Source organism: Canis aureus, chromosome 22 (genome assembly GCF_053574225.1).
Source record: "Canis aureus isolate CA01 chromosome 22, VMU_Caureus_v.1.0, whole genome shotgun sequence".
Classification (NCBI taxonomy): Eukaryota; Metazoa; Chordata; class Mammalia; order Carnivora; family Canidae; genus Canis; species Canis aureus.
In genome coordinates this window covers 37,940,544-37,966,670 of record NC_135632.1, presented here as the reverse complement: position 1 = coordinate 37,966,670, position 26,127 = coordinate 37,940,544, and the positions used below count along the sequence as shown (strand labels likewise).

The 26,127-nt window shown below is 36.6% G+C and overlaps 1 protein-coding gene and 1 long non-coding RNA gene across 23 annotated transcripts in view; one reads left to right on the top strand and one right to left on the bottom strand.

Moving 5' to 3' along the window:
- The window catches only part of RBMS3 (RNA binding motif single stranded interacting protein 3), a 1,278,684-nt gene that overhangs the window by 283,254 nt on the left and 969,303 nt on the right, over nt 1-26,127 (bottom strand). The window lies entirely within an intron of this gene.
- On the top strand, nt 608-25,597 carry LOC144294018 (uncharacterized). 2 transcript variants are annotated; one of them, XR_013361403.1, is made up of 5 exons: nt 608-750; nt 7,648-7,752; nt 10,525-10,727; nt 16,410-16,596; nt 24,870-25,597. It is a non-coding gene; the product is annotated as an uncharacterized LOC144294018 (long non-coding RNA). The 2 variants fall into 2 exon arrangements; XR_013361404.1 differs by lacking the exon at nt 608-750 and having other exon boundaries at nt 7,448-7,737.

Sequence of the window (26,127 nt, the reverse complement as noted above, 5' to 3'; positions counted from 1 at the left end):
GCCGACTTGAGTTTTAAAAGTATGCAACATACCTCCCACCATTTGTTTGCCATCTAAAAGCGATGCTATGGTGACCACTCTGAGGTCTCAATTATTTCAAGAACAGATAAATAGGAAACCATCTGATTCAAGAAAATGAATGAAAAATGAAATCCTGGTAAAAAAAAAAAAAAAAATCCTGGTAAAACTCCAGGATTTTAGTTTTCCTAATACCACCTTCTATTCTTAGGGTAATTTGGAAAAGCAATAAGGCAAATGTCCACAAAGCTTTCAGGGAAAAAATACCTGAGTCAGTGTGGTTTTGCTAAGGCATCTCTCTGTTGGATACAGAGCATTTAAATGATGGAGATTGACTTTGTGAGCATCCTTTCTGTTCATGGCTCCATCCCTGAAGATCTGAAAGTGTTACAAGATGTCACTGGTTGTTCTGCTCGAAGAGTTTCTTGTGGGAGAGTGGTGTGGTGGGGTACATGTTTTCATACTGTGTGAGCTCTGCCAAATCCTGAGTCTAAGCTTCACTCTGGCATCCCTGGAGATGTCCTGTGTAGACAGCTCCTCCTTCACCCCAGTGCTGCCTGTGAGATAAACAATGAAGCGTGGCCATCGAGCCTGCTCAGACCTGGGAGTCTTCATCGTGTGTCACTCTTGGTTAATATCATGACAATATCATAGTGCTCCTTCTAGAACAGAGCAACTCAGGATCATGGATACTGCAATGTTTTCAGAGACTTTACTAGAGATGGGGGAACTGTAAGTATCAATGCAGATAAATAGGACACTGGGGTTAGGCTATAGAAAGCAAATGATTATAAATGTTGGGACTAGAAAGTTTCTGTGAGAGGGATTTTTGTGACAATTGTAGGCGTACTGTGGATTTGTACATGGTTATGATTTCTCTTCCCAACATAAAATGGCAGAAATCTCACAATCAATGGCATATGCTTCCTCTGTACCGGGGACCGATTATTCTGTCACAACAGACTGGAAGCCTTCAGGAGGTGACAACATGTCCTTGGAGCTTCAATAGCTGACAATTGCTAGAACCGGCTTGATGTGAATGACAGTCATTGAAGAGAATGTAGAGTCCTTGCCGGTCCACCTGCTGCTTTGTTGGAGAATGAAGAAAACTTCAGCCAGGACCCCTTACTCTCAAGTTTTCAGGCCATAAACAAACCCGAAATTAACATAATTCCTTCCGTGAAGAGTAACATAAACTGTGAGTTAGTATCATCCTAATTCTCAAATCCGAATAGCACCACCACTTCCTGAGTCTCAGTTCGTCCTCCCCACAACCTTGTGATGTGATTATGCTGATAATATTTCTCTGCGAATTAAGGTTTGCATAGGTTCCAGTCAAGGTGGGTAATAACAGAAGAAAATGCAAAGAGTAGAACAAATGAACTATAGTCATTCACAACAAGAAAAAATAAATTTTGGTAAATTTTTATATTAAATAAATCCCATTTTTAAGTCATGATCATGTCCAACTTCACCCAGTTTCACTCTTTGTGCTTAAGTGCTCTACTTAAACACTCTCTTACTCTCTGGAGGGACTTCTCTGACACTGGGCTCAGAAAAAAGAAAGAGCTCCTACAAGATGTGATTGCTTCAGGTTATAAGAGCAAAAGGGGAGGCAAAAGTGAATTTCATTTGCATAATGTGCCACTTTTAAGGAGCATATCCTGATCCAAAGGAAAAGTGTGTGTGTGTGTGGGCGGGGGGGGGGGGCTTACCTGGTATACTTGTTTTCTGCATTAAAAATTACTTTTTAAATTTCATGCAAAATACTAGATTTAATGACATACTCATGAATCCAGCTGCTAGGAAATCTTTCAACTTCTTACCCTTTAGTGTAATGGGATTGCCATTCACTCTGGACATGACTGAAGAAGCTATTTGGTGAGTCAAATATCCTTTCTAGCTGAAACCTATTGTCTTGTAACAAACACAAGGGAATTGACACTAAGAAGTATGCCCATTGGAAAACTATAGAATCACCTTTTAATTAAGCCAGTGGTCATGTGACAAGAGTCTTGCTAACACTATACATTTAGAATTAAGATCTTACATTGCCAAGCAACGGCCAAAGCTAATGAACGTCATGTTGCCCTCTTTTATGAAAACAAAAATTGATCTTTATGGGTAAACACTGCTAACTCTTGGGTAGAGATATAGTATGCTGAAATGTTAGGTTTTTGTTGGTTTTTTTTTTTTTTTTTTTTTTTTTGCTTGTCAAAAATCTAAAGTCTCAGGGTGCCTGCGTGGCTCAGTCTTTGAGCATCTGCCTTTGGCTCAGGTTGTGATCCTGGGGTCCTGGGATTAATTCCCACATTAGGCTCCCTGCAGGGAGCCTGCTTCTCCCTCTGCCTGTGTCTGTGCCCCTCTCTCTCTCTCTCTCTCTCTCTTATTCTCTCGGTGTCTCTCATGAATAAATAAATAAACTCTTAAAAAAAAAACAATAAAGAAATACAATCTTTTTTTAAAAATCTAAAGTCTCCACTGAAATCTAACATTTCTTACCAGTCATTTCATTCACAAAGCTTGCAAACAACATAGCAACTCAGAATTTTTAATTAATGATACTGCAACTGTGATGCCAAGGAAGAAAAAAGAATTACCAACTAAAATTGTTGAATCGGGCAACCCCGGTGGCCCAGCGGTTTAGCGCTGCCTGCAGCCCAGGGCGTGATCCTGGAGACCCTGGATCCAGTCCCATGTCAGGCTCTCTGCATGGAGCCTGCTTCTCCCTCTGCCTGTGTCTCTGCCTCTCTCTCTCTGCATTTCTATTAATAAATAAATAAAATCTTAAAAAAAAATAAAAAAATAAAAAAATAAAACTGTTGAATCTCTACTAGGTGCCAGCTACTTTACATGTGTTTTCTCAAAGTAATCTTGTAAAATAGGCATTATTATTGCCATTTTATAAATATATGTATACTATTTTAATTTGATGGGGGGAACTTGATGCAAAGGTGTAAAAAGTGAAAAAGCACTACATACAGCAAAAATTTTGAAGAGATCAGATGCCAGATACTTCTTAATGGATGCTGTTTTAAGAGGGTTATCTAAATATAACCTAGAAAGTGTTATAAGTAGGATGTGTGCTAATATTTCTGCAGTGCCCAGAATACTCATAAAAGCAGTTCACTTAATGTTATGCTCTGGTAGTGCCATGTTATAGCAAAGTGTTCTTCATCCCTCTATTTCTAGTAAGTCCATCACTATGAAATAGGTACAAATTCACATTATTAGGTTTTATTTGGAAGATTCAGAGTCAAGATTCTAGATGCCTAGTCTTATTCTGAAAGGTCTGTGTAACCTTTAACTGCTCACTTAATTTTTGCCTCTGTTTCAATGTATAAAATAAAAAATGAAATTCAATGAAATAAAATGAAATAAAAGGCTAGTGTATGTTTCAAGAAAGGATTGGTATATATAGAACTTTTTTTTTTTTTTTTTTTTACTGAATCAGTTTTCCCAGTATGGAAATATAGATACATTGTGGCCTTCCATGGGGAAGGCAGTACGGCCCAGTAATGTAGATGGACCCTAAAAGAACTCAGGTGGACCTGAGTTCAGGTTGTATTCCAATAACTGCCTAGTTTTATCCTGCAGAACTGTAGTTCAACCCTGCTTTTGACTTAGTGTTGTGAAATGTAAATGAGGATGATTATAATAAACATGTACGCCTAAAGGGGTTGTTTTGAGAGTGAAATCTAGCACTGACATACTCATACACATTAGTTATTATTAATCTCCGGAGGGCTCTTCATCAGTCTTTTTAGCCTTCAGGTGTGCTGCACAATAATTCCATTCTCTGAGTTGCAGTGAGTAGAGTATTCATTGTTTATTGTTTGTTTGTTTGTTTGTTTTTAAGGGGGTGACATTTCCTACCTAAATCTTTTAACTTTGAACTGAAAACTTTCAGCATGCCTGGGTGGCTTAGTGGTTGAGTGTCAGCCCTCAGCTCAGGTCATGATCCCAGGGTCCTGGGATCGAGTTCCATATCAGGCTCCCTGCATGGAGCCTGCATCTCCCTCTACCTATGTCTCTGCCTCTCTGTGTGTGTCTCTCCTGAATAAATAAATAAAATTTAAAAATAAATAAAAATGAACTGAAAACTTTCTAACTGTTCCTCATCACCTTAAGAGTTAATTTCAAAAGGTTTAGGTAGGTTAATAAGGCTCTTCAAGGTCTGTCCTTGACTTACTTCTACAACTTCACCTTTCTCTACATCACAGTGGTCTCTATTCCCAGCACATACACAGACTCACTATCTCCCCCAGGTTACTTAGAGTTCCCCAATTTGCCTTGTTTTTGTTTGTTTGTTTGTTTTTGGTTTTTCCCCTCTTTCTCTTTTGAAAGAGGGAATATTCTGCAGGAATATTCCAGAATTCCCTTCCCTTTCTTCCCTTAGCTAATTATACCTTTGTCTTCACTTTTCATGGAACACATTCCTAAACTATTGAGTTATGATTCCCTCCTTTGTGCCTCCTTGTAACTTACTATAGCATTTACCATACATAAAGTTCTATAATTACCACTTATCTTCCCCGTCTAACCCTCCTAAACTCTACGATCCTTGAGAACAGGTATAATTTGCTATTCATAGCTATACTCCTATAGCCAGCCTACAGAGTATCTATCTGTAGAATGAATAAACTAGGGAATATGGGCCCTGTAAGGGATGTAGGTACATGTATTCCAGGGAAATTCTGGAGACTCATCAGGTCTTTCACAGGACCTGCCTTACTGAAAGGACTTCAGACACAACACAGTTTGGTGTTGATTCAACAGCACATGGGAAAGGATGAGAAAGAAGCCCTTCCTGTGCTGTCTTCACTAAGAAATCACTCTCTAGCTTATCACAGCAAAGAGTCTCTACAGTTTGATGTTTAACTGAAACACATCTATAATAGACCTCAGGGCAGATACTGAAAAGTTAGAAAAAGCTGTCCCTTGGATCAAGTGCTCAGAGGGAAAAAAAAAAGGATTTCCAGAGGCCACACAGTTTGGTAGTGTGACTTTATTTAGGATTTGGCTAAAATAGCCTAGACTGAATTTCTATCTTAGGAGGTCTCTTAGAAAGCTGAATAAATATAAGTACTAGGGTATCTATTCATTTTGTCTAAGTACTGAACTAAGTCCAGCCCCCTTGTTCAGTCTCACAGAAGTAAGATAAAATACTGGGCCATGATCATCCTTTTTACAAGTGCTATTTGAAGTACTTTACTATCCAAGGATCAGCAGCAATGGTTCACCTGGGCATTTGTTAGGAATGTAGACTCTTAGGTCCTACCCCAGATCTATAGAATCATATATAATCAGAAGGAGATCTTATGCACAGGTAGTATAGATATACACGCAGCATTTTCACATTATGAATCCCCACACCTTTCCCTGTTGTAACACAGTAATATGTATCAGAAAATTTAATATGTCTATACCTTATAGATAAGTTGTTCATTATAATATGATGATATTATGCAGGCATTAAGATATTTATTGAGAACTTTTTTGATATATACCTATATACACTATACATACTGATATATACCTTTATATATTTAAACCACAATGCCAGCTGAAAAAAAGGCTGCAGGAGTCTATACACATCTTAATCTCTGCTTTTTTTGTGGTTATGTGAAAACAGAACAAAAGCTGGAAGGACAAAGTTAATAGTGACTACCTCTGGGTTATTTATAGGTTATTTTCATTTTCATATTTGCACATTCTAAATTTGAGGCATTAGGAACTGCTTGTGCATTAAATCAAAAGTTAAAGAAAAATTCTTCATGTATGCATCTGACAAAAATGAATGGGGAATGTTTACATTTGCTTTTATAAAGGGAACATCAGGATACATTGTTGTGTGAAGAAAGCTACATGGAGAAAACTATGAATAGTATGCTATCATTTATCTTTTTTTAAAAATGGGGACAGAGTGTAAATACACACACGTTTTTGCTTATAGTAAAAAAGTAAAGGATAAGCCCTAATTAAAAAATATTTACGTGTGGAAGGAAGGATTGAGGTAGAGAAGAAAGGAATACAAATAAGACTTATTTGAATATACTATGTTTTTTAAGTTTTACTTTAAAAATATGCTAATATTTTACATAATTATAATAAAAATTAAATAAGCAGTCACAAAAAATTGAAAGTAAAGTAAAACAAACAAGCCCACAGAGGATACAGTTATTGTCATAAGCACAAGGAAAATAACTATATAAAGTGATTTTAGGGATCCCTGGGTGGCACAGCGGTTTGGCGCCTGCCTTTGGCCCAGGCCTTGATTCTGGAGACCCAGGATCGACTCCCACATCGGGCTCCCGGTGCATGGAGCCTGCTTCTCCCTCTGCCTGTGTCTCTGCCTCTCTCTCTCTCTCTCTGTGACTATCATAAATAAATAAAAATTTTTTTAAAAAGTGATTTTATTAATCTTTTTATATCTTTTTTAAAGAGTTTATTTATTTATTTGACAGAGAGAGAACACAAGCAAGGGGAGAGGCAGAGGAAAAAGAAGAAGCAGACTCCCTGCTGAGCAGAGAGCCCCAAGTGGGGCTCTATCCCAGGACTTGGGATCATGACCTGAACCAAAGGCAGATGCCTAGCCAACTGAACCACCCAGGTGCCCCATAAAGTGATTTTAAAAGACAGTGACTTGACTGTAAATCTTAGTTGGGATATACCTTACACAAAATAAAAAAGAACTACAAAATTGTTTTAAACTTTCAGTGTCATATTGTAGGTGGTAAGACCTTATTGTTATTCTAAGATTCATTTTAAAAATGAATAAGAAGCTGATAGTCTCCTTAAAAACCAAGATTTTTGTTATAAAGAAAAGGGATACAGACACAGGCTCAAAGGTTAAAAAGGAAACTAATGGTTCTGAATTTGAATTGGAAAAGTATTTATGAAATCAAAATGTATTTTATCTTGGAAAAAAAATCCTGCTCTGTCCATTAAAAATGCCTATAAACAATGACCAAAGCAAAAGCAATGAGCACAGGCTGTACTCAGATTTTGGATTTTAATTATAATTTCCCACCTAAAACAAAACAAAGCAAAGCAAAGCAAAACAAATTAAAAAAACAAAAACAGTAAAACAGAGCTCTTTGAAAAATTAGCTGACTCTAGTGCTGAAACAGGAAAACTATAAAATCAGTTTGGCATATCTTACCTGACTTCAAAGCAAAGAAACCAAGAATGACAGGATTGTATCACAAAGACTGCTATGACCAAAATTGTGTTCTCTCAAAATTTGTTAGTTGGAGCCCCACCCACTAGTGTGATGATATTTAGAGATGGAACAATTGGGAGAGAGTTGTTTCAGCTGAGGTCATGAGGGTGGGGCCTTCATGATGAGATTAGTGTCCTTGTAAAAAGAGATACCAGAGAGCTTGTATTTTTTTTTTTTTAAATTTTTATTTATTTATGATAGTCACAGAGAGAGAGAGAGAGAGTCAGAGACATAGGCAGAGGGAGAAGCAGGCTCCATGCACCGGGAGCCCGACGTGGGATTCGATCCCGGGTCTCCAGGATCGCGCCCTGGGCCACAGGCAGGCGCCAAACCGCTGCACCACCCAGGGATCCCGAGAGCTTGTATTTTTTAATTTTTTTTCTCTTTTCCATGTGAGAATGTAGGAAGAAAGATGATCTGCAAGCCAGGAAGAGGGCTGTCACCAGAAACCAACCTGCTAGCATCCAAATCTCAGACTTCCAGCCTTCAGAACCGTGAGAAATAAATTTGTTAAGTCATCCAATCTATGGTATTTTGTTACGGTAGCCTGAGCAGACTAAGATAATAATAACTCAGAAACCAATATGAAGAGGTTTCCAATGACCTACTCAAGGGAGACAATTTCATTGTCAATAAAACATATAACTTCAATGGGTTAAAACAAATAGGGTGACTGGGTGGCTCAGTCAGTTAAGCACCTGTCTTTGGCTCAGGTCATGATTCTGGGGTTTTAGGATTGAATCCTCCATCGGGATCCTTGCTCTGCGGGGAGCCTGCTTCTCCTTCTCCCTCTGTCTACCACTCCCCACACTTGTGCTCTCTCTCTGTCAAATTAAAAAAAAAATTAAAAACCCACAGCAAATATATTTATTTCCACGAATTCATAATGATCTTCCAAACAAGATAAAACAAAACATAACAAAAAGAACTTTACTGGTCACCTTTCCAAAATATTAGGGAAGGAAATTACAATATTTGACTACAAAGGAGACAATTAAGCATGTATCCTGCCTTTCCTACAAACTATATTACAGAGTCACTGAATACTTCAAAAGTGGCAATATCTTTTTATACAATTATTCCATCTAATAAACGAGAAAGGATTAACAGAATTAGGATATCACTATTTTGCCATTCCTAATGGATTAATGGATCTTGACAATAATCGTCAAAGGCTATTTGCATCACACACACACAAAAATGAGACAACCAGACATTACATCCCTCCTGATGGAAGTGCATGCCACTATTTATAATCTTTCCAAACCTCAAACTCTACTTATCAATTCATAAGAATCATAGGGTCTTAGGAGCAGATAAAATGAAACTATGGGGATGCTATACCAAAATTCATACTGTAGCAAACTCTACAGGACAAGTAGCTTGGTTTCTTATATATGTAAAAACAACAACAAACCCAAACCAAAAATTCCAAGGCAGGGTGGTGAAGGGAAAGGATGAAGAAGAGACCTAGAATTGAAACAAGATTTAAGAGATATCTCATCTATTCACATGTGTAGACACTATTTGGATCCTTATCCAAAAAAACTATTTGAAACTTTTAAGAGAAAATCTGAACATTGAACATTTAATGATATTAACAGACTATTAATTTAAGCTTTAATGTTGGCATTGGGTCTGTTTTTTAAGGGCTTTTATATTTTAAAGATGCATGCAGAAATAATTACAGATGTTATATTTATAATTTGCTTCAGAATGATCTGGGAGGAAAAGAGTGAGTGGGATTATAAATGAAACAAGAAAAAATAAATAAATGAAACAAGATTGGCCATAAGTAAATACTAGTTGGCTGATAAGAGCAAAGATCTCCATTACGCTACACTCTCTATCTTTGCAATGTCTAATATTTTTATTATAAAAATGGAAGACACTTAAAAACCAATAGAAAAATGAACAAAGCACATGGATCTATATCTCACAGATTTGAAATGGCTAATAGACATATTTTTAAAAGATTAGTATCAGTATACCAAAATGTGTAAATTAAAATCAAAACTTACTTTTCATGTATGTAAGACAAATATAAATAAAAAAAGAGAAAGTTTTAAAAATGAAATTCCATGTTACTTGATCTACTAGTCTAAGATAGGAAAACAAAACCAAATCTCAGGTTCTTCTATGATACACTTGCCTTAGCAAACTGCTTCTGAATGAAGATGTAAAGGCCTCATTAGGATTGGAATCTTGAATATCTTGTTTAGAGCAAATGTCCACGCTGTCACAAACCTTAGTCCTTAAATAATCACCTAGATCACTCTCTAGGGTTTACTTCTTAAGTGTTACCTTATATAATTGCCAGTTTTAAATCAAATTTGTTGATAGTGAGGTATTTTTGTCTTTGTTGCTTCATGAGGAATGATGTGATTCTGAAGCCTTATAAGATAATACAAGGAAGAGAAATGTGAACCATTCATACTATGGTAATATATGGAAAGAGAGAGAGAGAGAAAGAGGTTTAAACAGCTTTGAAAACTTAGTCTTAGAGAGCTAACAGACTACAGACCCAGGAACCAATGGAAATTCAAAGAATGATATTCATTCTTGTGAACAATGGAGTTGTTCTATTAGTTTGTTCATTTATAGGTATGTTAAGGGCATTTCATTACATTATATTAGGCTCCATCCCATTATATGTTCCATCTTGAAAGTCCAACACCATCACCCTTAAGCTAAATATAGCAGCGTTTGAAGACAGACTTTTTATAATATTCTTTAATATGGTGATGTTAATTCTGTTAATTTTTCTTGCAACAAAAATGTATAATTACATTCAAAGTGTCAAAACAATATTGAAGAGTAGGTTCTATGTTTTTGCATAAAATGGCCCCTCCTTAATAAAGATATAGCATAGCCCACATGAAGTTCTAAAAATTTAAATATTTTGAAAAAAGTGAATGGGAAGACTTGAGAGATAGTAATAGATTTTTTCCTTTGTGTGTTGTTAGACATACACAAATTCTCTTCATGCTTGCATGCAACAGTGTTTCGTTGATGCCCACATCTTAACTAACCAACCATAAAAATAAGCACATTTGGATAAGTAAACAATGAAAAAGAGAGTATTGAGGAGAAGTCAAGTTTTCTCCAAATATTATAACTTTCCACTTACCAAATTCATGACAATGTCCATTATAACCTGGCTATCGAATTTACATGAAAAAAAAATCTGGTTTACAGCACTTTCAGACACAAACTGTTCCAGTTTTATTATTCCAATAAGAGCAACGGATTGTTGATTCTCTATTTTCCTCTCTCACCAGGGATTACATTTTGCCAAGGTTGCATTTGCTGTGTATGTAGAATTCTATGCATTACTCAGAACTTTCTGGACACTTATAAAACTGAAGCCCTGTGGCTATAAATAGAAAAACAGGAGTCTGAAGAAGGAACATTAATTTCCTAGGAATGTAGGCACAGCCACAAGCCTGTCCCTTCGGGGAGCCCACATAAAATGAAGCATCAGGTATGAAGATTTCTGTGTTGCTTTCCCCCCTTAGTTATTAAGACTGAGGTATACATGGAACATGTCAGAAGAATAACAATTATCAGCAATATAACAAAAGGACAAAAGCCGGTAGAATCTGCAAGTGAATGCACTACTAAGCAGATCAGGTAACAGAGTAGTTATCTAAGTTTTTGTATAATAAGTTCCATTCTTTGTGAAGCAGAATAATAGGTTAGAATAAACTCTGCCCTGGCAGTTCATGGATAACATTGATATGCAAAGTAGTTCTGATGGGTAGATAAAAGAATGCAAAGAAAGGGAGCCAGGGTGAAGTTCTGGTCATGTTCCCCCCAAAATTCAACAAGCATGTGGGGTAAAACAGATAAAGATGACTATGCAGTGGGCTCATTAAGAAGCAAGTGTGCAAGGGCTGACGGGGAAGAAGACACAATTCCATGGGCAGGTTATAGCTTTTCTTTACCAAAACTATGTATGTTTCTATACCGAATTTCAATATAAACCCATTACATCCTCAAGATTATATGTGTAAGAAGATGCTCAATAAAATGTCCCCAGATTCATACCAATATTACTGTCCAAGTAATTGAAACATGTGCTGTTGGAGCCCGTTGATACATACTCCCTGTCCTTCCCACCACAGAGCACATAGGCACTGCATTTCTTTATGTCAGGACTTCCTTGGCTGGCCAGAGCTACCCAAGCTTCCTCTAGCAACCTAGATGTACTGGAAAACTAACAAATCACAATGAGGGATCATTAACTAGTGACTGTCAGGGGTTAATGTATAAATGCCCCTGTTCCTTTGCTCCTTGGATGGGATAACTCCAAGGTGGGTGTCTTGCTTTGGTTCATAGAGGTGCCCTGCTGGGTCTGAGCTCCAGTCACCTACAGTGGTAGTTGGTTTAATAAGGTACTGTTTCCTTAATGCCTCAAATAAATTACTTGTTCTTGAATCTTTATCTCAATATCTGCTTCTTGGGAAGCCCAAGTTAATGCCATAAATATCGTCAACCCTCAAGTATTGTAAATGATGTGATTTTATGATTATCTACCTTTCCGTCTTCTTGTGGCCTCTGTTCGGGAAGGAGAGGCCAGCAGTCACACATGATACAGTGTGGCTGATATAACAAAAGATCTCTCCTTCCCAGTTCTTATAGTGTGTATTGATTATTAAGGACCTTTTTAACAATCAAACTTAATTTTTGAGTAGTTTAAATGATCCCAATTAATTAGCTTGCCATGATAATGGCAGGTATCATTCACTATGTTCTACTCTATTTACTAGATGCATTTATTTTGCCTGTGAGACAGGTACTATTATAGTCCTCATTTTTAAGATAACAAAGCTGGGAACCTAACCCACATGAAGCCACACAGCTTAGTAAGGAACAGAGCTAGGCTGAGGAGCCAGGACCACTTGAGTTGGATGTCTGCTAGCTTCCATAACCAAGTGTCTTCATACATCATTGCTGCACATCAAGACCCTAAGGGAGTTGTTTAACAGAGGAAAGAGAGGATTTTTTAAATGTCAGTGCCTAGGGGATCTTTATCTAAAGCAAGTAGGAGGAAAGAATATTGAAATCCTAGGGATTGGTCTTGGTTTAGGGGACACACAGCAGCCAGTGAGCCCTAGGTATTCCTATTTGTCCCATCACCATCTTGTTCCGTCTGACCAGCCCATTCAACAGAGGGATGGGAAAGAAATAAAAATCAAGTTGAAAATTAGTAAAACTTTTGCTGCAAGAACTGGCTTATATTTTGGGGTAAAATTTTGTTTGGGATTGTTTGTGAAACTAAATTAAGCAACAGTTGGCAATCTATACAAAGCAGAGTTTGTTCTCCAGGGCTGCTTATGTACAATTTCCTAACAATAAAAAGAAAATTCATTATCTGTCAGTAAAAGTTAGTGGTTTCATGACTTCCTGGAAAGACTCTGATACTTCATCATTATTAATTTTTCACATGAAATTGTTACCTGAACACTGCCTGAGAATCCATTTAAAATTTTACAGTGGGGGAGAAAGGAGAAGGCAAGAAAGGGAATCCAGCAGAATAAAAGCTCTTGGACAAAGAAGCTAACATCTTGAGTCAAAATAATAATGACACATAAACTCTAAATATGGAGTGAGAGATGCCTGGGTGGCTCAGCGGTTGAGCATCTGTCTTTGGCTCAGGGCGTGATCCCGTTGTCCCGGGATCGAGTCCCACATCCAGCTCCACGCTTGGAGCCTGCTTCTCCCTCTGCCGATGTCTCTGCCTCTCTCTGTGTCTCTCATGAATAAATAAAATATAATAAGTGAATAAACAAACAAACAAATAAGGAGTGAAATATCCCCTCCTTAATAAACATTAGGATAAGCATAGTCAACAATGCTTTCTAAGAGGTCAGAAGAGAACTTTTATGGAATGCCTACAGTATGTCCAGTCAATTGCCCACATTATTCCATTTAACCAGATGGGAATCCAATAAAGTCAGTATGACTTTTTTTTTTTTTTTTTAAATAAGGCAAAGGTCATTTAGCTAAGACCTGAAGCCATGCTATTTCGTCTTCTACCAGTCTGTATTATTTACTCTTTCCGATACTAAACTTCTTCATGGTTAGAGTGCAAAATTCATCCCTCCTGTACAAGTCATAAGATCCTAATATGAACAAATCCTACTTCGGTAGTAGTCATAGTAAAACTTAAAAAGGAAGCTGGAATCTTTGGCATCCTTCAAGTCCAGGTATTGTTTCAAACATAAACCACTGCCAAAGTGTCTCTCAGAATGAAAGGATGCGTGACCAGGCAGTGTGGATCACAGTGGGCACTGAGAAGTTCCCAAAGGCCTGAAATAGCAGTGATAAACAGCAGACATGCTTGGGTTACAAATAATCACATCAAGAAAGTTTCCATGTACTCTGTGCCTAACAATTGTTCCATGAATATAAAGTTATCTGCCTCATTATCTTTTCATTGCTTTGTATGCATCTTTTTCACTTTGCTAGATTTTTAACTTCAAGGGGGTGGGGTAGGCAGGAATAGTTGTTTCTGTTGTCTCTTTGCTTTCATGCATGCTTCCTCCTATGTAGCCACAGCATCTAGGACGGGGGACTTCCACAGAGAGTGAGTTTGAAATACAACAGGACTCTAACCTTTAGCAAATCTTGTATGATCTAGAAATTCAGAAACCACCTGTATTAATTAGAATTTAAAAAAAACAAGCAAGAAAATAGAAAGGGTACCACTTGAATTTATATACAGATTTCCAGACTAATTTTTAGCCTTTGCTAATTTAATTAACCCAAAACAGAGTACCTCCAGCTAATTCTACAGTAATAACTTTTTAATAAGATTAAGTCAGCCTATAAAATGTATTTATTTATTTATTTATTTATTTATTTATTTATTTTTATTTTTATTTTTTATATATATATTTTAAGATTTTTCTTATTTATTCATGACACAGAGAGAGAGAGAGAGAGAGAGAGAGAGGCAGAGGCTGTCCAGACAGGCAGGCTCCAAGCAGGGAACCTGATGTGGGACTCGATCCCGGGACTCCAGCATCATGCCGTGGGCCGAAGGCAGGCACTAAACCACTGAGGCACCCAGGGATCCCCTATAATATGTTTTTAAAGCAGTTTTTTTTTTTTCATGGATTAACAGTGGCTAACAGAGATTTCCCTTTCCACTATTCCTTTTCCTTGTCTCCTCAAAACTGTACATATGCTATCACGATATTTATATGCAACCTGATCATAGATGAAGGACCCCTTAAGGACTTAACCATTTTGGGTATGTTAATGAATTGACTAAAAGTTATTTTTTGACCCAAATACTCTAGGAAATGCTTTTGAAACAAAATGTGATTAGATTCTGCTGTGAAGTCCACCTCTAATAATCTCAACATCTCAAGTCAAACAGCTAACATTCATATTCCTTTTTAGAGAGCTGCACACAAACAGGCATCCTCACCAAGGTGTTCACAGGTACATGCAGTTAGTAAATGTCATCATTCCCTCAGGCATCACAACACCTTAAAATATCTTTCTAAATATCCAGAGAAAATTATAATCATGAATCTCAGATCTATATATTAGTTTGAATTTGCCTTTATATAGCATCAAACATCACAAACATGCATTCTTTTTTATTTTTTTAAGATTTTATTTATTTATTCATCAGAGAGAGAGAGGCAGAGACACAGGCAGAGGGAGAAACAGGCTCCATGCTGGGAGCCCGACGTGGGACTCGATCCCGGGTCTCCAGGATCACACCCTGGGCTGAAGGCGGTGTTAAACCACTGAGCCAGCCAGGCTGCCCCAAACATGCATTCTTAATGACTGTTTTCTCGTGAGCAAATGTCTTTAATTAATACTAAATTTGGGGAAGGAGAGAAAGAAAAGAAGGGCCTTGTATCTTTATCAGATATCAGATTGTTGATTTGTCATAGAGGAAAGCATCTCAGCAGAAGATCACTTTAGTCTCAAGATGGTTTTGCAGAAGTTTTTTTTAGTCATTAAGCAGAATAAGTTATAGTATCTGCACATGGAAACATACATGTGAATCATGATGTCTAGTCAGTGGACTTAAACTGTATTGAATGAAGTGATCTAAAGCAAATGTTAAGTACTATACCTGAACTCTGATCATTCATCATTAAAAAGAGGATAATTACTCTTATACTGTGTTGTCATACTGTGTTGTCTTTTTTGGTAAAAGACCCATCCTAACATTCAAATCCTTTAGAGTTACTAGATATTAGTTACTGTGATGCAGAAGCTATATAGCTTACTTGCATTTGCATGTGCTTTGCAATAATATTATTAGGTGATCTGTGTAGAGGATCAGAGAAATGATGCTATCATACACCATCTTCTCTCCTTCTGTTTCACCATTGACGTGAGGCCTGAGAAAAGGCTGTGGATCACACTGAAAAATATCTAAGAAATGATAGGAGAGGAATATAAATAGTTATTGATTAGGCTACCAAATAAGTTCTCTTGGCGTGGAGATTAAAAGAATATCGAGATGATTCTGGTGCATTTCTCCTATTCTACTGTTCCATTTTTTATGTCAACAAGGCCAGGACACTCAAGCATATTCACATTCAGCTCATTAAAGTTTTGAATACTTACTGTTACACCTCACTACAAACAAGGCCCCAGACAATGAATGTTGGCAAGTAGTACTAGAAAACTAGAAATGATGGCTTTTAAAGTCTTAGCAAGTGGGGCTGAATGGTTAGACATGCAAGATAAAGCTAAAATGGGACATATGGCATTTTAAAGAATATGATGCAGGGCCACACCTACATACAATGTTTTATTGATTTTTGTTTCTTTGTTGTTTTTTGTTTTTGAAATTTGATCATTACCAGCATTTGATGACTATCCACAGAACTGCTAGGAGAAAATCCGCATTGTTTTCATTGTAGAGAAAGACAGTTTCTATAGATAAAAACATGCCATGTACTTTCAACAAGTGTTTTTTCCATTAGATTTAACTCTAGGGCAGAAGTATGAGTCTCTGCAGAGAAACCAGAGCAAAAATAAAAATTTAACCTGGTGCTTATACTGTTTACATGACAGATGAAAAGAGACTCAATAAATCAACAGTGTCAAGAATTAAGCCATCTTGTTTGGTTTTGTTTTTTCCTCTGGGGTATTTTTATGGGACTTCTTGACTTTTCTTCTTTAGATAAGTGGAAATGAAGAATCCACTAAACGAATGATTGACTATTATAAAGAATTGCTTGATTGGTATTACCAGAAACCTACAAACAAGTCATGAGAAGAAAAGTAACAAGAGCATGTGCTATTATTTCTTAATAGGAGAGCAGACAGAGAAGTCATTTCTGAGCCATATTTTGGGTCAATGTTATCAGGTAAGAAAGTTATACCTCAGGTCAACAGCAGGTATTTTGGGAGGAAGTGCAGAGCCCTGACTATTTGGTCCATTTTCTTCTTGGTGCTTTTGTAGCATAAAATACTCTGGTAAATACAAGAGAAAACTTTTGCTCTGCAAAATACTTACTGGAACTTATACCTCAAGATTAATGCTTTATTCTCCTATGTTTTGATGGAAGTGTCAATACAAGACTGTGATATGAAAATATGATTGGCATATTTCTGTAATATCTCTTCTTGCCTGCAATTCTGTATGGTGAAGCTTGCCTTTCAAACCACAAGATAATAGAACTCCCTCTGGTAGATTATCTTTTCTGGTAGATAAACCTGTACATATATAAACTTGCCAAATGTTGCCAGTGGAGAATATTAAAAACCTTTTAAAATAGATGCTAATTATTAAATAAAAAGAAATTCCTATTTTTTGAGTTGGGACATGAAAAATATTTTTATTTTAATGAGCTATAGTAACAAAAAATATCTAGAACACTCTTTTCTAGTCAATGTTCACAGGTTAAAATTAGTCCAGCTATACAAACTAGCAAAAAGACAGAAAAGGATATGTAGGGAACAAAGGTCAAACTGCTTAGAAAAATAAAAATAGAAAATAAGTATTGAGTGTTTGGTATAGCACAGAAATACTGGTATGGAAAGTATAGAACTGAAAAGAGGGCTTTGGGCTTCTCAAAGCTCTCATCAGTAGAGCACTAACTAATGGAAATTACTTTCAAAACTATTTTGGTGATGTGAATACAGATTATTTAGCACTTGAATATTCTCGAAACTGAGCCATGACAGTATATAACCAATTTCAAAAAACACAATATAAAACAAAACAAAAAGATTCCTAGGAGGTGGGGCAGCCCTGGTGGCTCAGCGGTTTAGCACCAGCACCTCTGCTGGTGTCTCTGCCCCTTCTCCCCCGTCTCTATGAATAAATAAATAAATAATCTTAAAAAAAGAAAAAAGATTCCTAGGAGGTGAAAGAAATAGAATCAGATATAAAAAGAAAATTGAAACAAAACATTTGTCATTTTACTTTCTCTCAATCATCTTTTTTTTTTTTTAAGATTTTATTTATTTATTCATGAGAGACACACACAGAGATATAGGCAGAGGGAGAAGCAGGCTCCATGCAGGGAGCCCAACGTGGGACTCATTCCCGGGTCTCCAAGATCACACCCTGGGCTGAAGGTGGCGCCAAACCGCTGAGCCACCCGGGGTGCCCTCTCTCAATCATCTTTATCAATATCTAATAAATACTATTTATAGTATTCTATGTGTTGTACAAGATATAAAGGATAAAATTCACAATCCCATAATGCACTGGAATATCAGTATTTTAAGCAATGTGCCCCGCTTCCCAGGTTGGGTCCAGTGGCTAGATTATCAAGGAAGCAGTCATTTTTATAGTACATTTCCCTTTCAAGAGATTCTCATCATGATGTAAAATGTGGCTACTCTGTAATGAAAGTTATTTTATCTTTCTTGGTCTAATAACCCAGAAAATAAAATCATTTGCCTACTGTTTCTCACAAGGTAAGAATTCAAGTTAATCAGTACATATAAACAAATTCTATTGAGGGCTTCACCTTGCCAGTTTGGGACAAAATATATATTCCATAATTATTAGGGTAAAATTCCTTTAATTAAATGTAAAACTTACAAACCATCAACTCTTGTTATATGAGTAAAATTAACCCCCTGAGAATATCTACTGCTTTGTTTTCTTAATAGCCCAATTTTAAGTATTCGGAATGTATGGGTCAAAAAATTAACCTTAAGGCCACATTTTCTCATAAGTTAATTTGTGTATTTTAAAAACATTTTAAGGAAAAAATAACCCTAAGTCATTTTCATCTAAATCTTTCTCTATTGGCCCAGAGAACACAGAAGCAATGACAGGGACAAGATGTAGATCCTCTTAAAATTATGCATTCTGTTTTATTTGAAGGCAAGAAGAATATCCAACGGGCATTCTAATAAGGTTAAATTCCTAAAGCAATCCATCCTTAAAATAAAACACATAACTTTGACCAAATTCACAAACTGTAAAGGGAGGCAGAAAACCAGTATAATTAAAACAAAAGATTAGCTCTATGAATGTTAGTACAGAGTTCATAGATAACAGAGCTGTGAGGCTGTCCCATGCAATGTCTGAATCACGATCCCTCCCCTTCACAAATTCTCCATTCTCTGACTTCCTTTTTATCAGCAAATATAACTATAACTTATAGTTCTAACTCTCCATCGAGAAACATCCTGTGACTTTCTGTTCCTGACTTGGCCATCTCCATTAATCAAAATGGAACATCTTTAAGACATCAAACTAAAGGTTAAACTTAAAATGTGGGAAACTATACTCTTTCAGAAAGAGGTAGATGGGAATGTATGCATCTTTTAAAAGCATTACAATTTGTGGATAGGAAAGTATCCCCTTATTATCCTCTTCCAAACTGACAATAGAGATCTTATCAACAGGAATGCATTATGCCCTTCACCTTGCAATAAGAATTGTAGAGAACCACTGAAGAAGCAAATGATCCTTTTATCAAGAAAATGGAGAAATGAAACTAATGCACGTGAACTCTTTGGAAGACTATTCATTAATTGAGAATGTGGTATTGCCCACATACAATAGGAGGTGGGAGAAGAAAAGAAAACAAGGCTGAAGAATCCATCTCATCAAATGGAAGATGACCCTTGCTCTGAGAAAAACACTATCGAGTAAGGGTGGAGCTGAGGAAAACAAACCTATTTGTCCCATAAAACTGACATTCTATCTACTCCATGAAATTTCCTCAGGCACCTTTAAATAATAATGTGATTGTTGTCTTTTCTGTCAAAAAGTTAAAACACCTGTTAATCTGGAGATAGTCTAATCCGGGTATTTATTGTTCTATATTCTACATACTTGACTGCAGTTCATGGGGCTAATAATCCTTTCAATGTTAATTGTCACCACAATTACATGGGCAGCATATCCTTTGATTATCTCTCACAACTTATTTCTAACAAATCACAAATGTAAAAATATTGGTATTTTCCCAGCAGCCTCCAGACTGGGAATGTAAAGTTTTATGTCCTCAATTTATTTTTCCTCAAATTGATGCTTTTTACGTATAACATTTTATATTTAACAAGAAGAAACATTTTCCATGTGTGCCAACACAGCATACCTCCAAAGCCTTTATGTCTAATTATCAGTTGTTATTTATCATTTATTTAACAAAAATAATCAGCTCAGCACCTGTATAAAAGTAAAATGGGGATTACATCGAGACACCTCATGTCAAAAATGCAACAGACATTCTTTGCTCTATAGCTCTGAACTAAATGTCTTTATGTTGGAGGAAAAAGAAATCCTGTAGATAACAATGTTCAAATGCCCAGATGACTTTGTCAAAACTAACTAAATAACATAATACATGTTGCCTATGACTGAACTCTTTGAAGATTCTATCCTTTTGATTATTTGCAGATGATCATATGCCTTTAAATATCAGGGTCACAAGATAGATTGTGAAGGGACCAGATTAAACAGAAAGCTAGCTGTTCCGGGGACTTAGAAAAATCCCTTTATGTTTGGTGGCTTTTAAAATCACTTCTACTATCTGACACTAGGTTCTCAATTGACACAATTTACAAGATTATGCATAAAGGTATAAGTGAGACCTCAAAAGGAAACGAAAAAAAAATCTGATTCAGAAAGAAGCCATGCTTAAAGAAATTTCACAAAATAGGCTGCACTTTCAAAATGCATGACCTCATTCTTTCCTGGCACTACTGCGAATGCGAAACAAAACCAATGATATATATATTTGTATATTTTGTGTAGACACCTAACTAGTGCCTGCCACTGTATGTCAGAGAAAGAAAAATGATGGCCCTACTCAGGATAGGAGGCCTCTTGTCCTTTGATAAAATAATGAATTTGCTTCCCCCAAACCCTAAAGTATTACTACACACAGAAACTGAAGGAAAAAAAATAAACAATAAACATTATAAATTGTTTAAAGTTATATCCTACTATTTTGGAGTTTGTGTACCAAAAAGACTGTGCAAAATAAAAGGAATGCATGTGTACAAATGTAACAATCATTGGTTCTCCTTTTAATTTTCTATCCTTCCTTGTAAATTCATTTTTACTTAAAATAATTAGAACCATCTCCATGATACCCTATGTAACAACAGATAGACCAGCTTCTTCACAGACTCATTGAACTCACAAAGATAGAATGAAATAGTTCTTGATATAGACGGACTCCAGGAGATGATCTTTCCATTGGGAGGCACACAAACAGATTAAAATGTGCTCTTTATAGTAATAGAGATAGAGTCAAGACTGAGCAAGTGAGAGCTCAAGGAAAGAAAAAAAAAATCTCTTCTGTCTGCCTAAGTAGGCAGAGGAAGGCTTGGGACGGGAAACTTGCTGAATATGTACTAAGTGCCAGTTTGCATTTAATTTTCTGTTATGCCTGTCTGAGGTCAAATATACTTTTGCCCTGGCATAGTGTTTACCTCCACTTTCAAATGAAGCTCTGGACAGGGACGGCCATGCCAGATTCCAAGTTGGGCCCTTCCTCTAAGCCCCTTTGGAAGGAATGTTGGTAAAGTACATTGGAGGGAAACCCACATTAAAAGTCTTCCTGATTCACTCAGCTGCAGAAGTGGGTGATGGTGGTAGTGGTAGTGATGCAGAGGTGGGGGTGAGGTGGAGTAACTATGACAGAGAGTGCCCATTGAAGGCTTCCAGGAAAGGTCACTGGAATTCCTATTAAAGTGAAGATGGTGTCAAGACCTAGATATGTCCTGGAATAATGCACACAAGCTTCTAAAGAAAGCTCCTTAAACAAGCATAAATATTTCTTGGCCATTATGCCTGCTTGTTCAAGTTCAAGTCCTGTGGTTTATGCCTATTGTTTTTGCAAATAATTTCTTTCTTAACATATCTACCTTAACATATCTTGACCTATCTAATCACGAACACATCCATCTCCACAGCTAAAGGGGGGTGACAGCCAGAACTTACCTACCTGTGTCAGGTAGTGGCTAAAGAATTGTTGCAACTAATGCTTTTTTTTTTTTCTTTTAAAGAATAAAAAAAAAATAAAATAAAACCTGAAAAACTAGTCTTTGCTTGAATGGATGGGAATGGACTTGGAATAGAGGTTAAGCAGTGACCTGAGTATCTTATTGAATGTATAAATGAAAAAAAAAAAAAAAAAACCAAAAAAACAAAAACAAAAACTCATATCAGAAGTTTTAAAACCTCCAATAAAAAAAATGTTCACCAGAATCTGTTGTGATGACTGAAAGATAGAAAAATTTACACACACACACACACTAAAAGGAAAAATGAAATCTAAGAAAATAAAACATGTAAAATAAACCTAAGAGAACCCTGCTTGGGTTTACCAAGAAACACAGACAGTAAGAAAATAAAGAAGTGTTATTCTTTAAAGTACACAAGACCAGCCTCCTTACAGCGCACATGTGTGTGTATGTGTGTGTGTACGTATGTGTAAAATGAACTTTAAATTTTAACTGTTTGAAAAAAAAAAATAAATAAATAAATAAAAAATTTTAACTGTTTGAATTTTGGTCCATGGTTGTACCTATCTAAGTTGTTAAAATAAAAAAAAAATACTCTGTGATATCAGAAACAATGCAGGATAATGACATTTGAATTTGGAATAATATGTAATGTTTAAAAATTGATATAAGAAACATATATTTCAATCATATATGAAATATATATACAATATTCCAGAACGTATGAGGAAAACTGCTCAAAGTGTCTTTATCAAACAAAATAATAAAAAAAAAAACTGACAAAGCAACTCATACCATGAAAAATGGTCATTCCATGAAAAAATAGTCATTCTATCATTCTCCAGATGTAATTCTATATATAGTGAATGATTCCACTAGAAGTGGTCTTTCACCATCCACAGTTAGTTTTATTGATTCTCTAAATGCTACAACCACACAGTAAAACTATCATATAGCTATCTAGAGGAATGCATGAATATACTTCACTTTACAGAACTGTATGCTTCTGAAAACCTCACCCATTTTACAACATTAAAGTGCATTATATATAATAATGGCATTTGAAAGTCTTCAGTATCATGAACAGCAGAGAAAAAGCATCAAGAGTCAAAATATAAATATCAAGACTCATCTTCTGGGAATTAGTATGGTATTTCTTTTAGTTTTGAGTTTTTTTTTTTTTTTTTTAAGATCTTATTTATGAGAGACACAGAGAGAGATAGGCAGAGACACGGGCAGAGGGAGAAGCAGGCTCCATGCAGGGAACCCAACGTGGGACTCAATCCCAGGTCCCCAAGATCAGGCCCTCGGCTGAAGGCAGATGTTCAACCTCTGAGCCACCCAGGTGTCCCAAGTTTTGAGTTTTAATCGATGGACTGACCACCCAGCTGTGCTATTAGTATCCCCATACTATTAAAATTGCCGTCCAGGATGTCAATAATAATACACTCAAATGTACTGAGAAAATAATGTTCAAAATAAAGAAGGGACTGTATTTTTATCACATCATGTGACTAATTAATTGCCTTCTCATAAGAATATACTTTGTGTCTCCTTTTGTTTATTACACTATTCACACCTTTCCTGGAACAAGCAGTTCTCTTCATAGAGAGCTACATAAATCTAGACAGGAACAAACAGCCTCAATATACGATTGACACCCAAACTGTCAAGCCAGCAGCTCTGGTGACAGTCATTTTATAAAACTGCTTAGTCATTCCTGTCTAGCCCTGTGATGCCCAAGTATCAGCTGCTGAGAAGCCATATCATGAAATGTTAATTTGGCTCTTCAAGATAACATGCTTTTAAAAAGTGATAAGAAAGAAAAGTTGAGCAGGGCTCAGACAGACTGTCTCTGTTCCCAGGTTCTGAAAATGCACTCCCAGAAATATTTTCTGTAGCCTTATGAGCAGCAACATTCCTCAGTAATCCTGATGAAATGACAATTTTCTCCCGTCAAGGAGGTGGGGTGGGTGTGCGTCTCCCCCTGCGTATTTCTGGTCAGGAGTTAATGTAAGACGTGGCAAAAAAACATACCCTACAGGCATGTGTCCTTAAACTTCACACTTCGCTAAAGCTGTTCCTTTAGCTTTGCTCTCATCTGCGGCCTCCCCCACCATTTCTTCCCTGTTGCTCCTGTTCAATCTGGCAGCACATTTATGGATGCAATCTTTATGAGACCTGCCATGTGAAATAAACTCACACTCTATTCTCAGCATCCTCCTTTCTCTCGTATATCCCCCTTGGAAAAATGTGATAACCTTTGTTTTCAAAAATACTACTGACTTGTGTGTGTATTTGCTTTGAAAATTGAGTCTTTGAAAATGATCCTGAGCCAAGCAACTCACACTTGGGGAACACTGCAGTGAAGAGACAGATCACACAGAGGCTACGAGGAACAAAACAAATCGTCTTGACATCTGCTGAAGTGTTATAAATAAAGCCGGCTAGTAGAAAAGATGAAAGTGGAGCTTGATTCTTCACCCCACCATCCTGCCCCCACATGCTAAGAATAATCTTGACTGACCCAGTATCTCTGTGCTTCATAGAGAAAAGCAGTAACGTTGAACCGAGTGTTATTATCTCACAGCAACGGTGACTCAAATATTTAACTACTTAGACTTTTATACGTTGCATCCGAAGAGTAATTCCTGGAGTGTATCAGCCTTAAGGCAAATAGTGACACATTTTCATTCTTTGAATGATGGAATACATCAGTCTCCATCTCTTCCTCTCCCCCTCTTTCTCCCTTGTTTCTTATTCTCTTCCCCCCAACTTGAAGTCTTAAACCCCATCTAGACACCCCTTTTATGAGTAGGACTGTTGCAAAGGAACACTAATTATTCTAATAAGATGCAAATATGAGGGGTATCTGGATGGCTCAGTCATGAAGTGTCTGCCTTCGGCTCAGGTCATGATCTCAGAGTCCTGGGATCAAGCCCCACGGTTTGATCTTCCTCTCCCCCCTGCTCATGCTCTCTATCTCAAATAAATAAATAAAAACAAAATCTTTAAAAATATATATACAAATATGAACTAGAGAGAAGCATTTTAGAGTGGTACTCAGCAGCCTTCTGCCCCTTTTCAGCTGCCTAATTCAATCTAGAAGTGTTTTTAGATGACTACATGGAATAGTTCAGAAGCTCACTCAAACGCAGTATTTAAAAGAGATGACATGCCTCTTCTTACTTTCCAGCTCTAGCTTCTACCTGTGGCAGACATCACCAAGCAATTGCCATACTTTCCCACTCAGTACAGACATCGCCCCAGGATCCTTCTTGACACAGCACTCCCAGCAACCATCAGCCATTATCAATGAACTAAAGCTGCCGTAGAAAATAGCATTTAATTGCCTTCTTGCATCTAGTGATCCTTCCTTAAGATCAATAAGCATGGAGGAAATTGTGGATCAATCAGCATGAGTCTATTTACTTTTATGGGTGGTCTTGAGGGAAGCTGGTTAACTTCCAATCCATATATCCTTGCATTCTTCTACTAATTGTGATGAAGCATTAGAAAATTTAAGAAATCATGAGCTAAGTGCAGGGTATGTATCATGGTAATCAGACTGAGTAGCATATCATTTTCATTAAGTAAGAGAGCACAGAGAAGATAAACATGTCAGCCCCCACAGTTACCATGTGAAGTCCTAGGGGAATCTTATTATTAAATTAAGAAAAGTATCATGTCTGGCAGTACATATACATTCATTCAGACATATATATTAATTAATTTTAGTGTGATGGCAATGCTCTCTATTTGGATAGGGCTCCAGGTAGATACATTTAATAAAGCTCATGGAATGGTATATTTAAGATTTGTGAATTTCATTGCATGGAAGTTTCATCCCAAAAGAAAAAAAAAGGTATTGAACTCATTAATATGTGTTGAGTGTTTAGAAGTGGAACACACTGGTGTCTGCAACTCATGTCTTATTCAAAAAATATGATGAATTGATGAATGGATAGAGCAAAGGGTATGTAATAAAGCAAGTATAGTGAAAGATTACTTGTAGAATCTAGCTAGTGAATTCACTGTAAACTTCTTTCCATTTTCTGCATATGTGAAAATTTTCATTATAAAGCATTGGGAAAAACTACAATATACTCCTAGTGTTGTGAAATGCTTGAGACCTAGTTGTCTTTTCTCCTTTTTGACTGGAAGCAAGAGATAGCTCAATTAATGAAAATGACTTGTTACTGAAATGTCTTGATTTTCTTCACAAAAGAAGCACTGGGATGCACTTACACAACTCCTAGCCAGGAGAGAAAAAGACAGACTATTTTACCTAGATTGCACTACCCTCACTGCACCCAGAATGATGTATCTTAAACATAGCACTTTTGTTAGCAAAGCATCACTCAAATGTAAATATAAAAACACACTTGCCCACCTTAATAAGAACATCACTGACCTTATTTGTTCATTTTTTCCCCCTCAGAACCCACAGACAT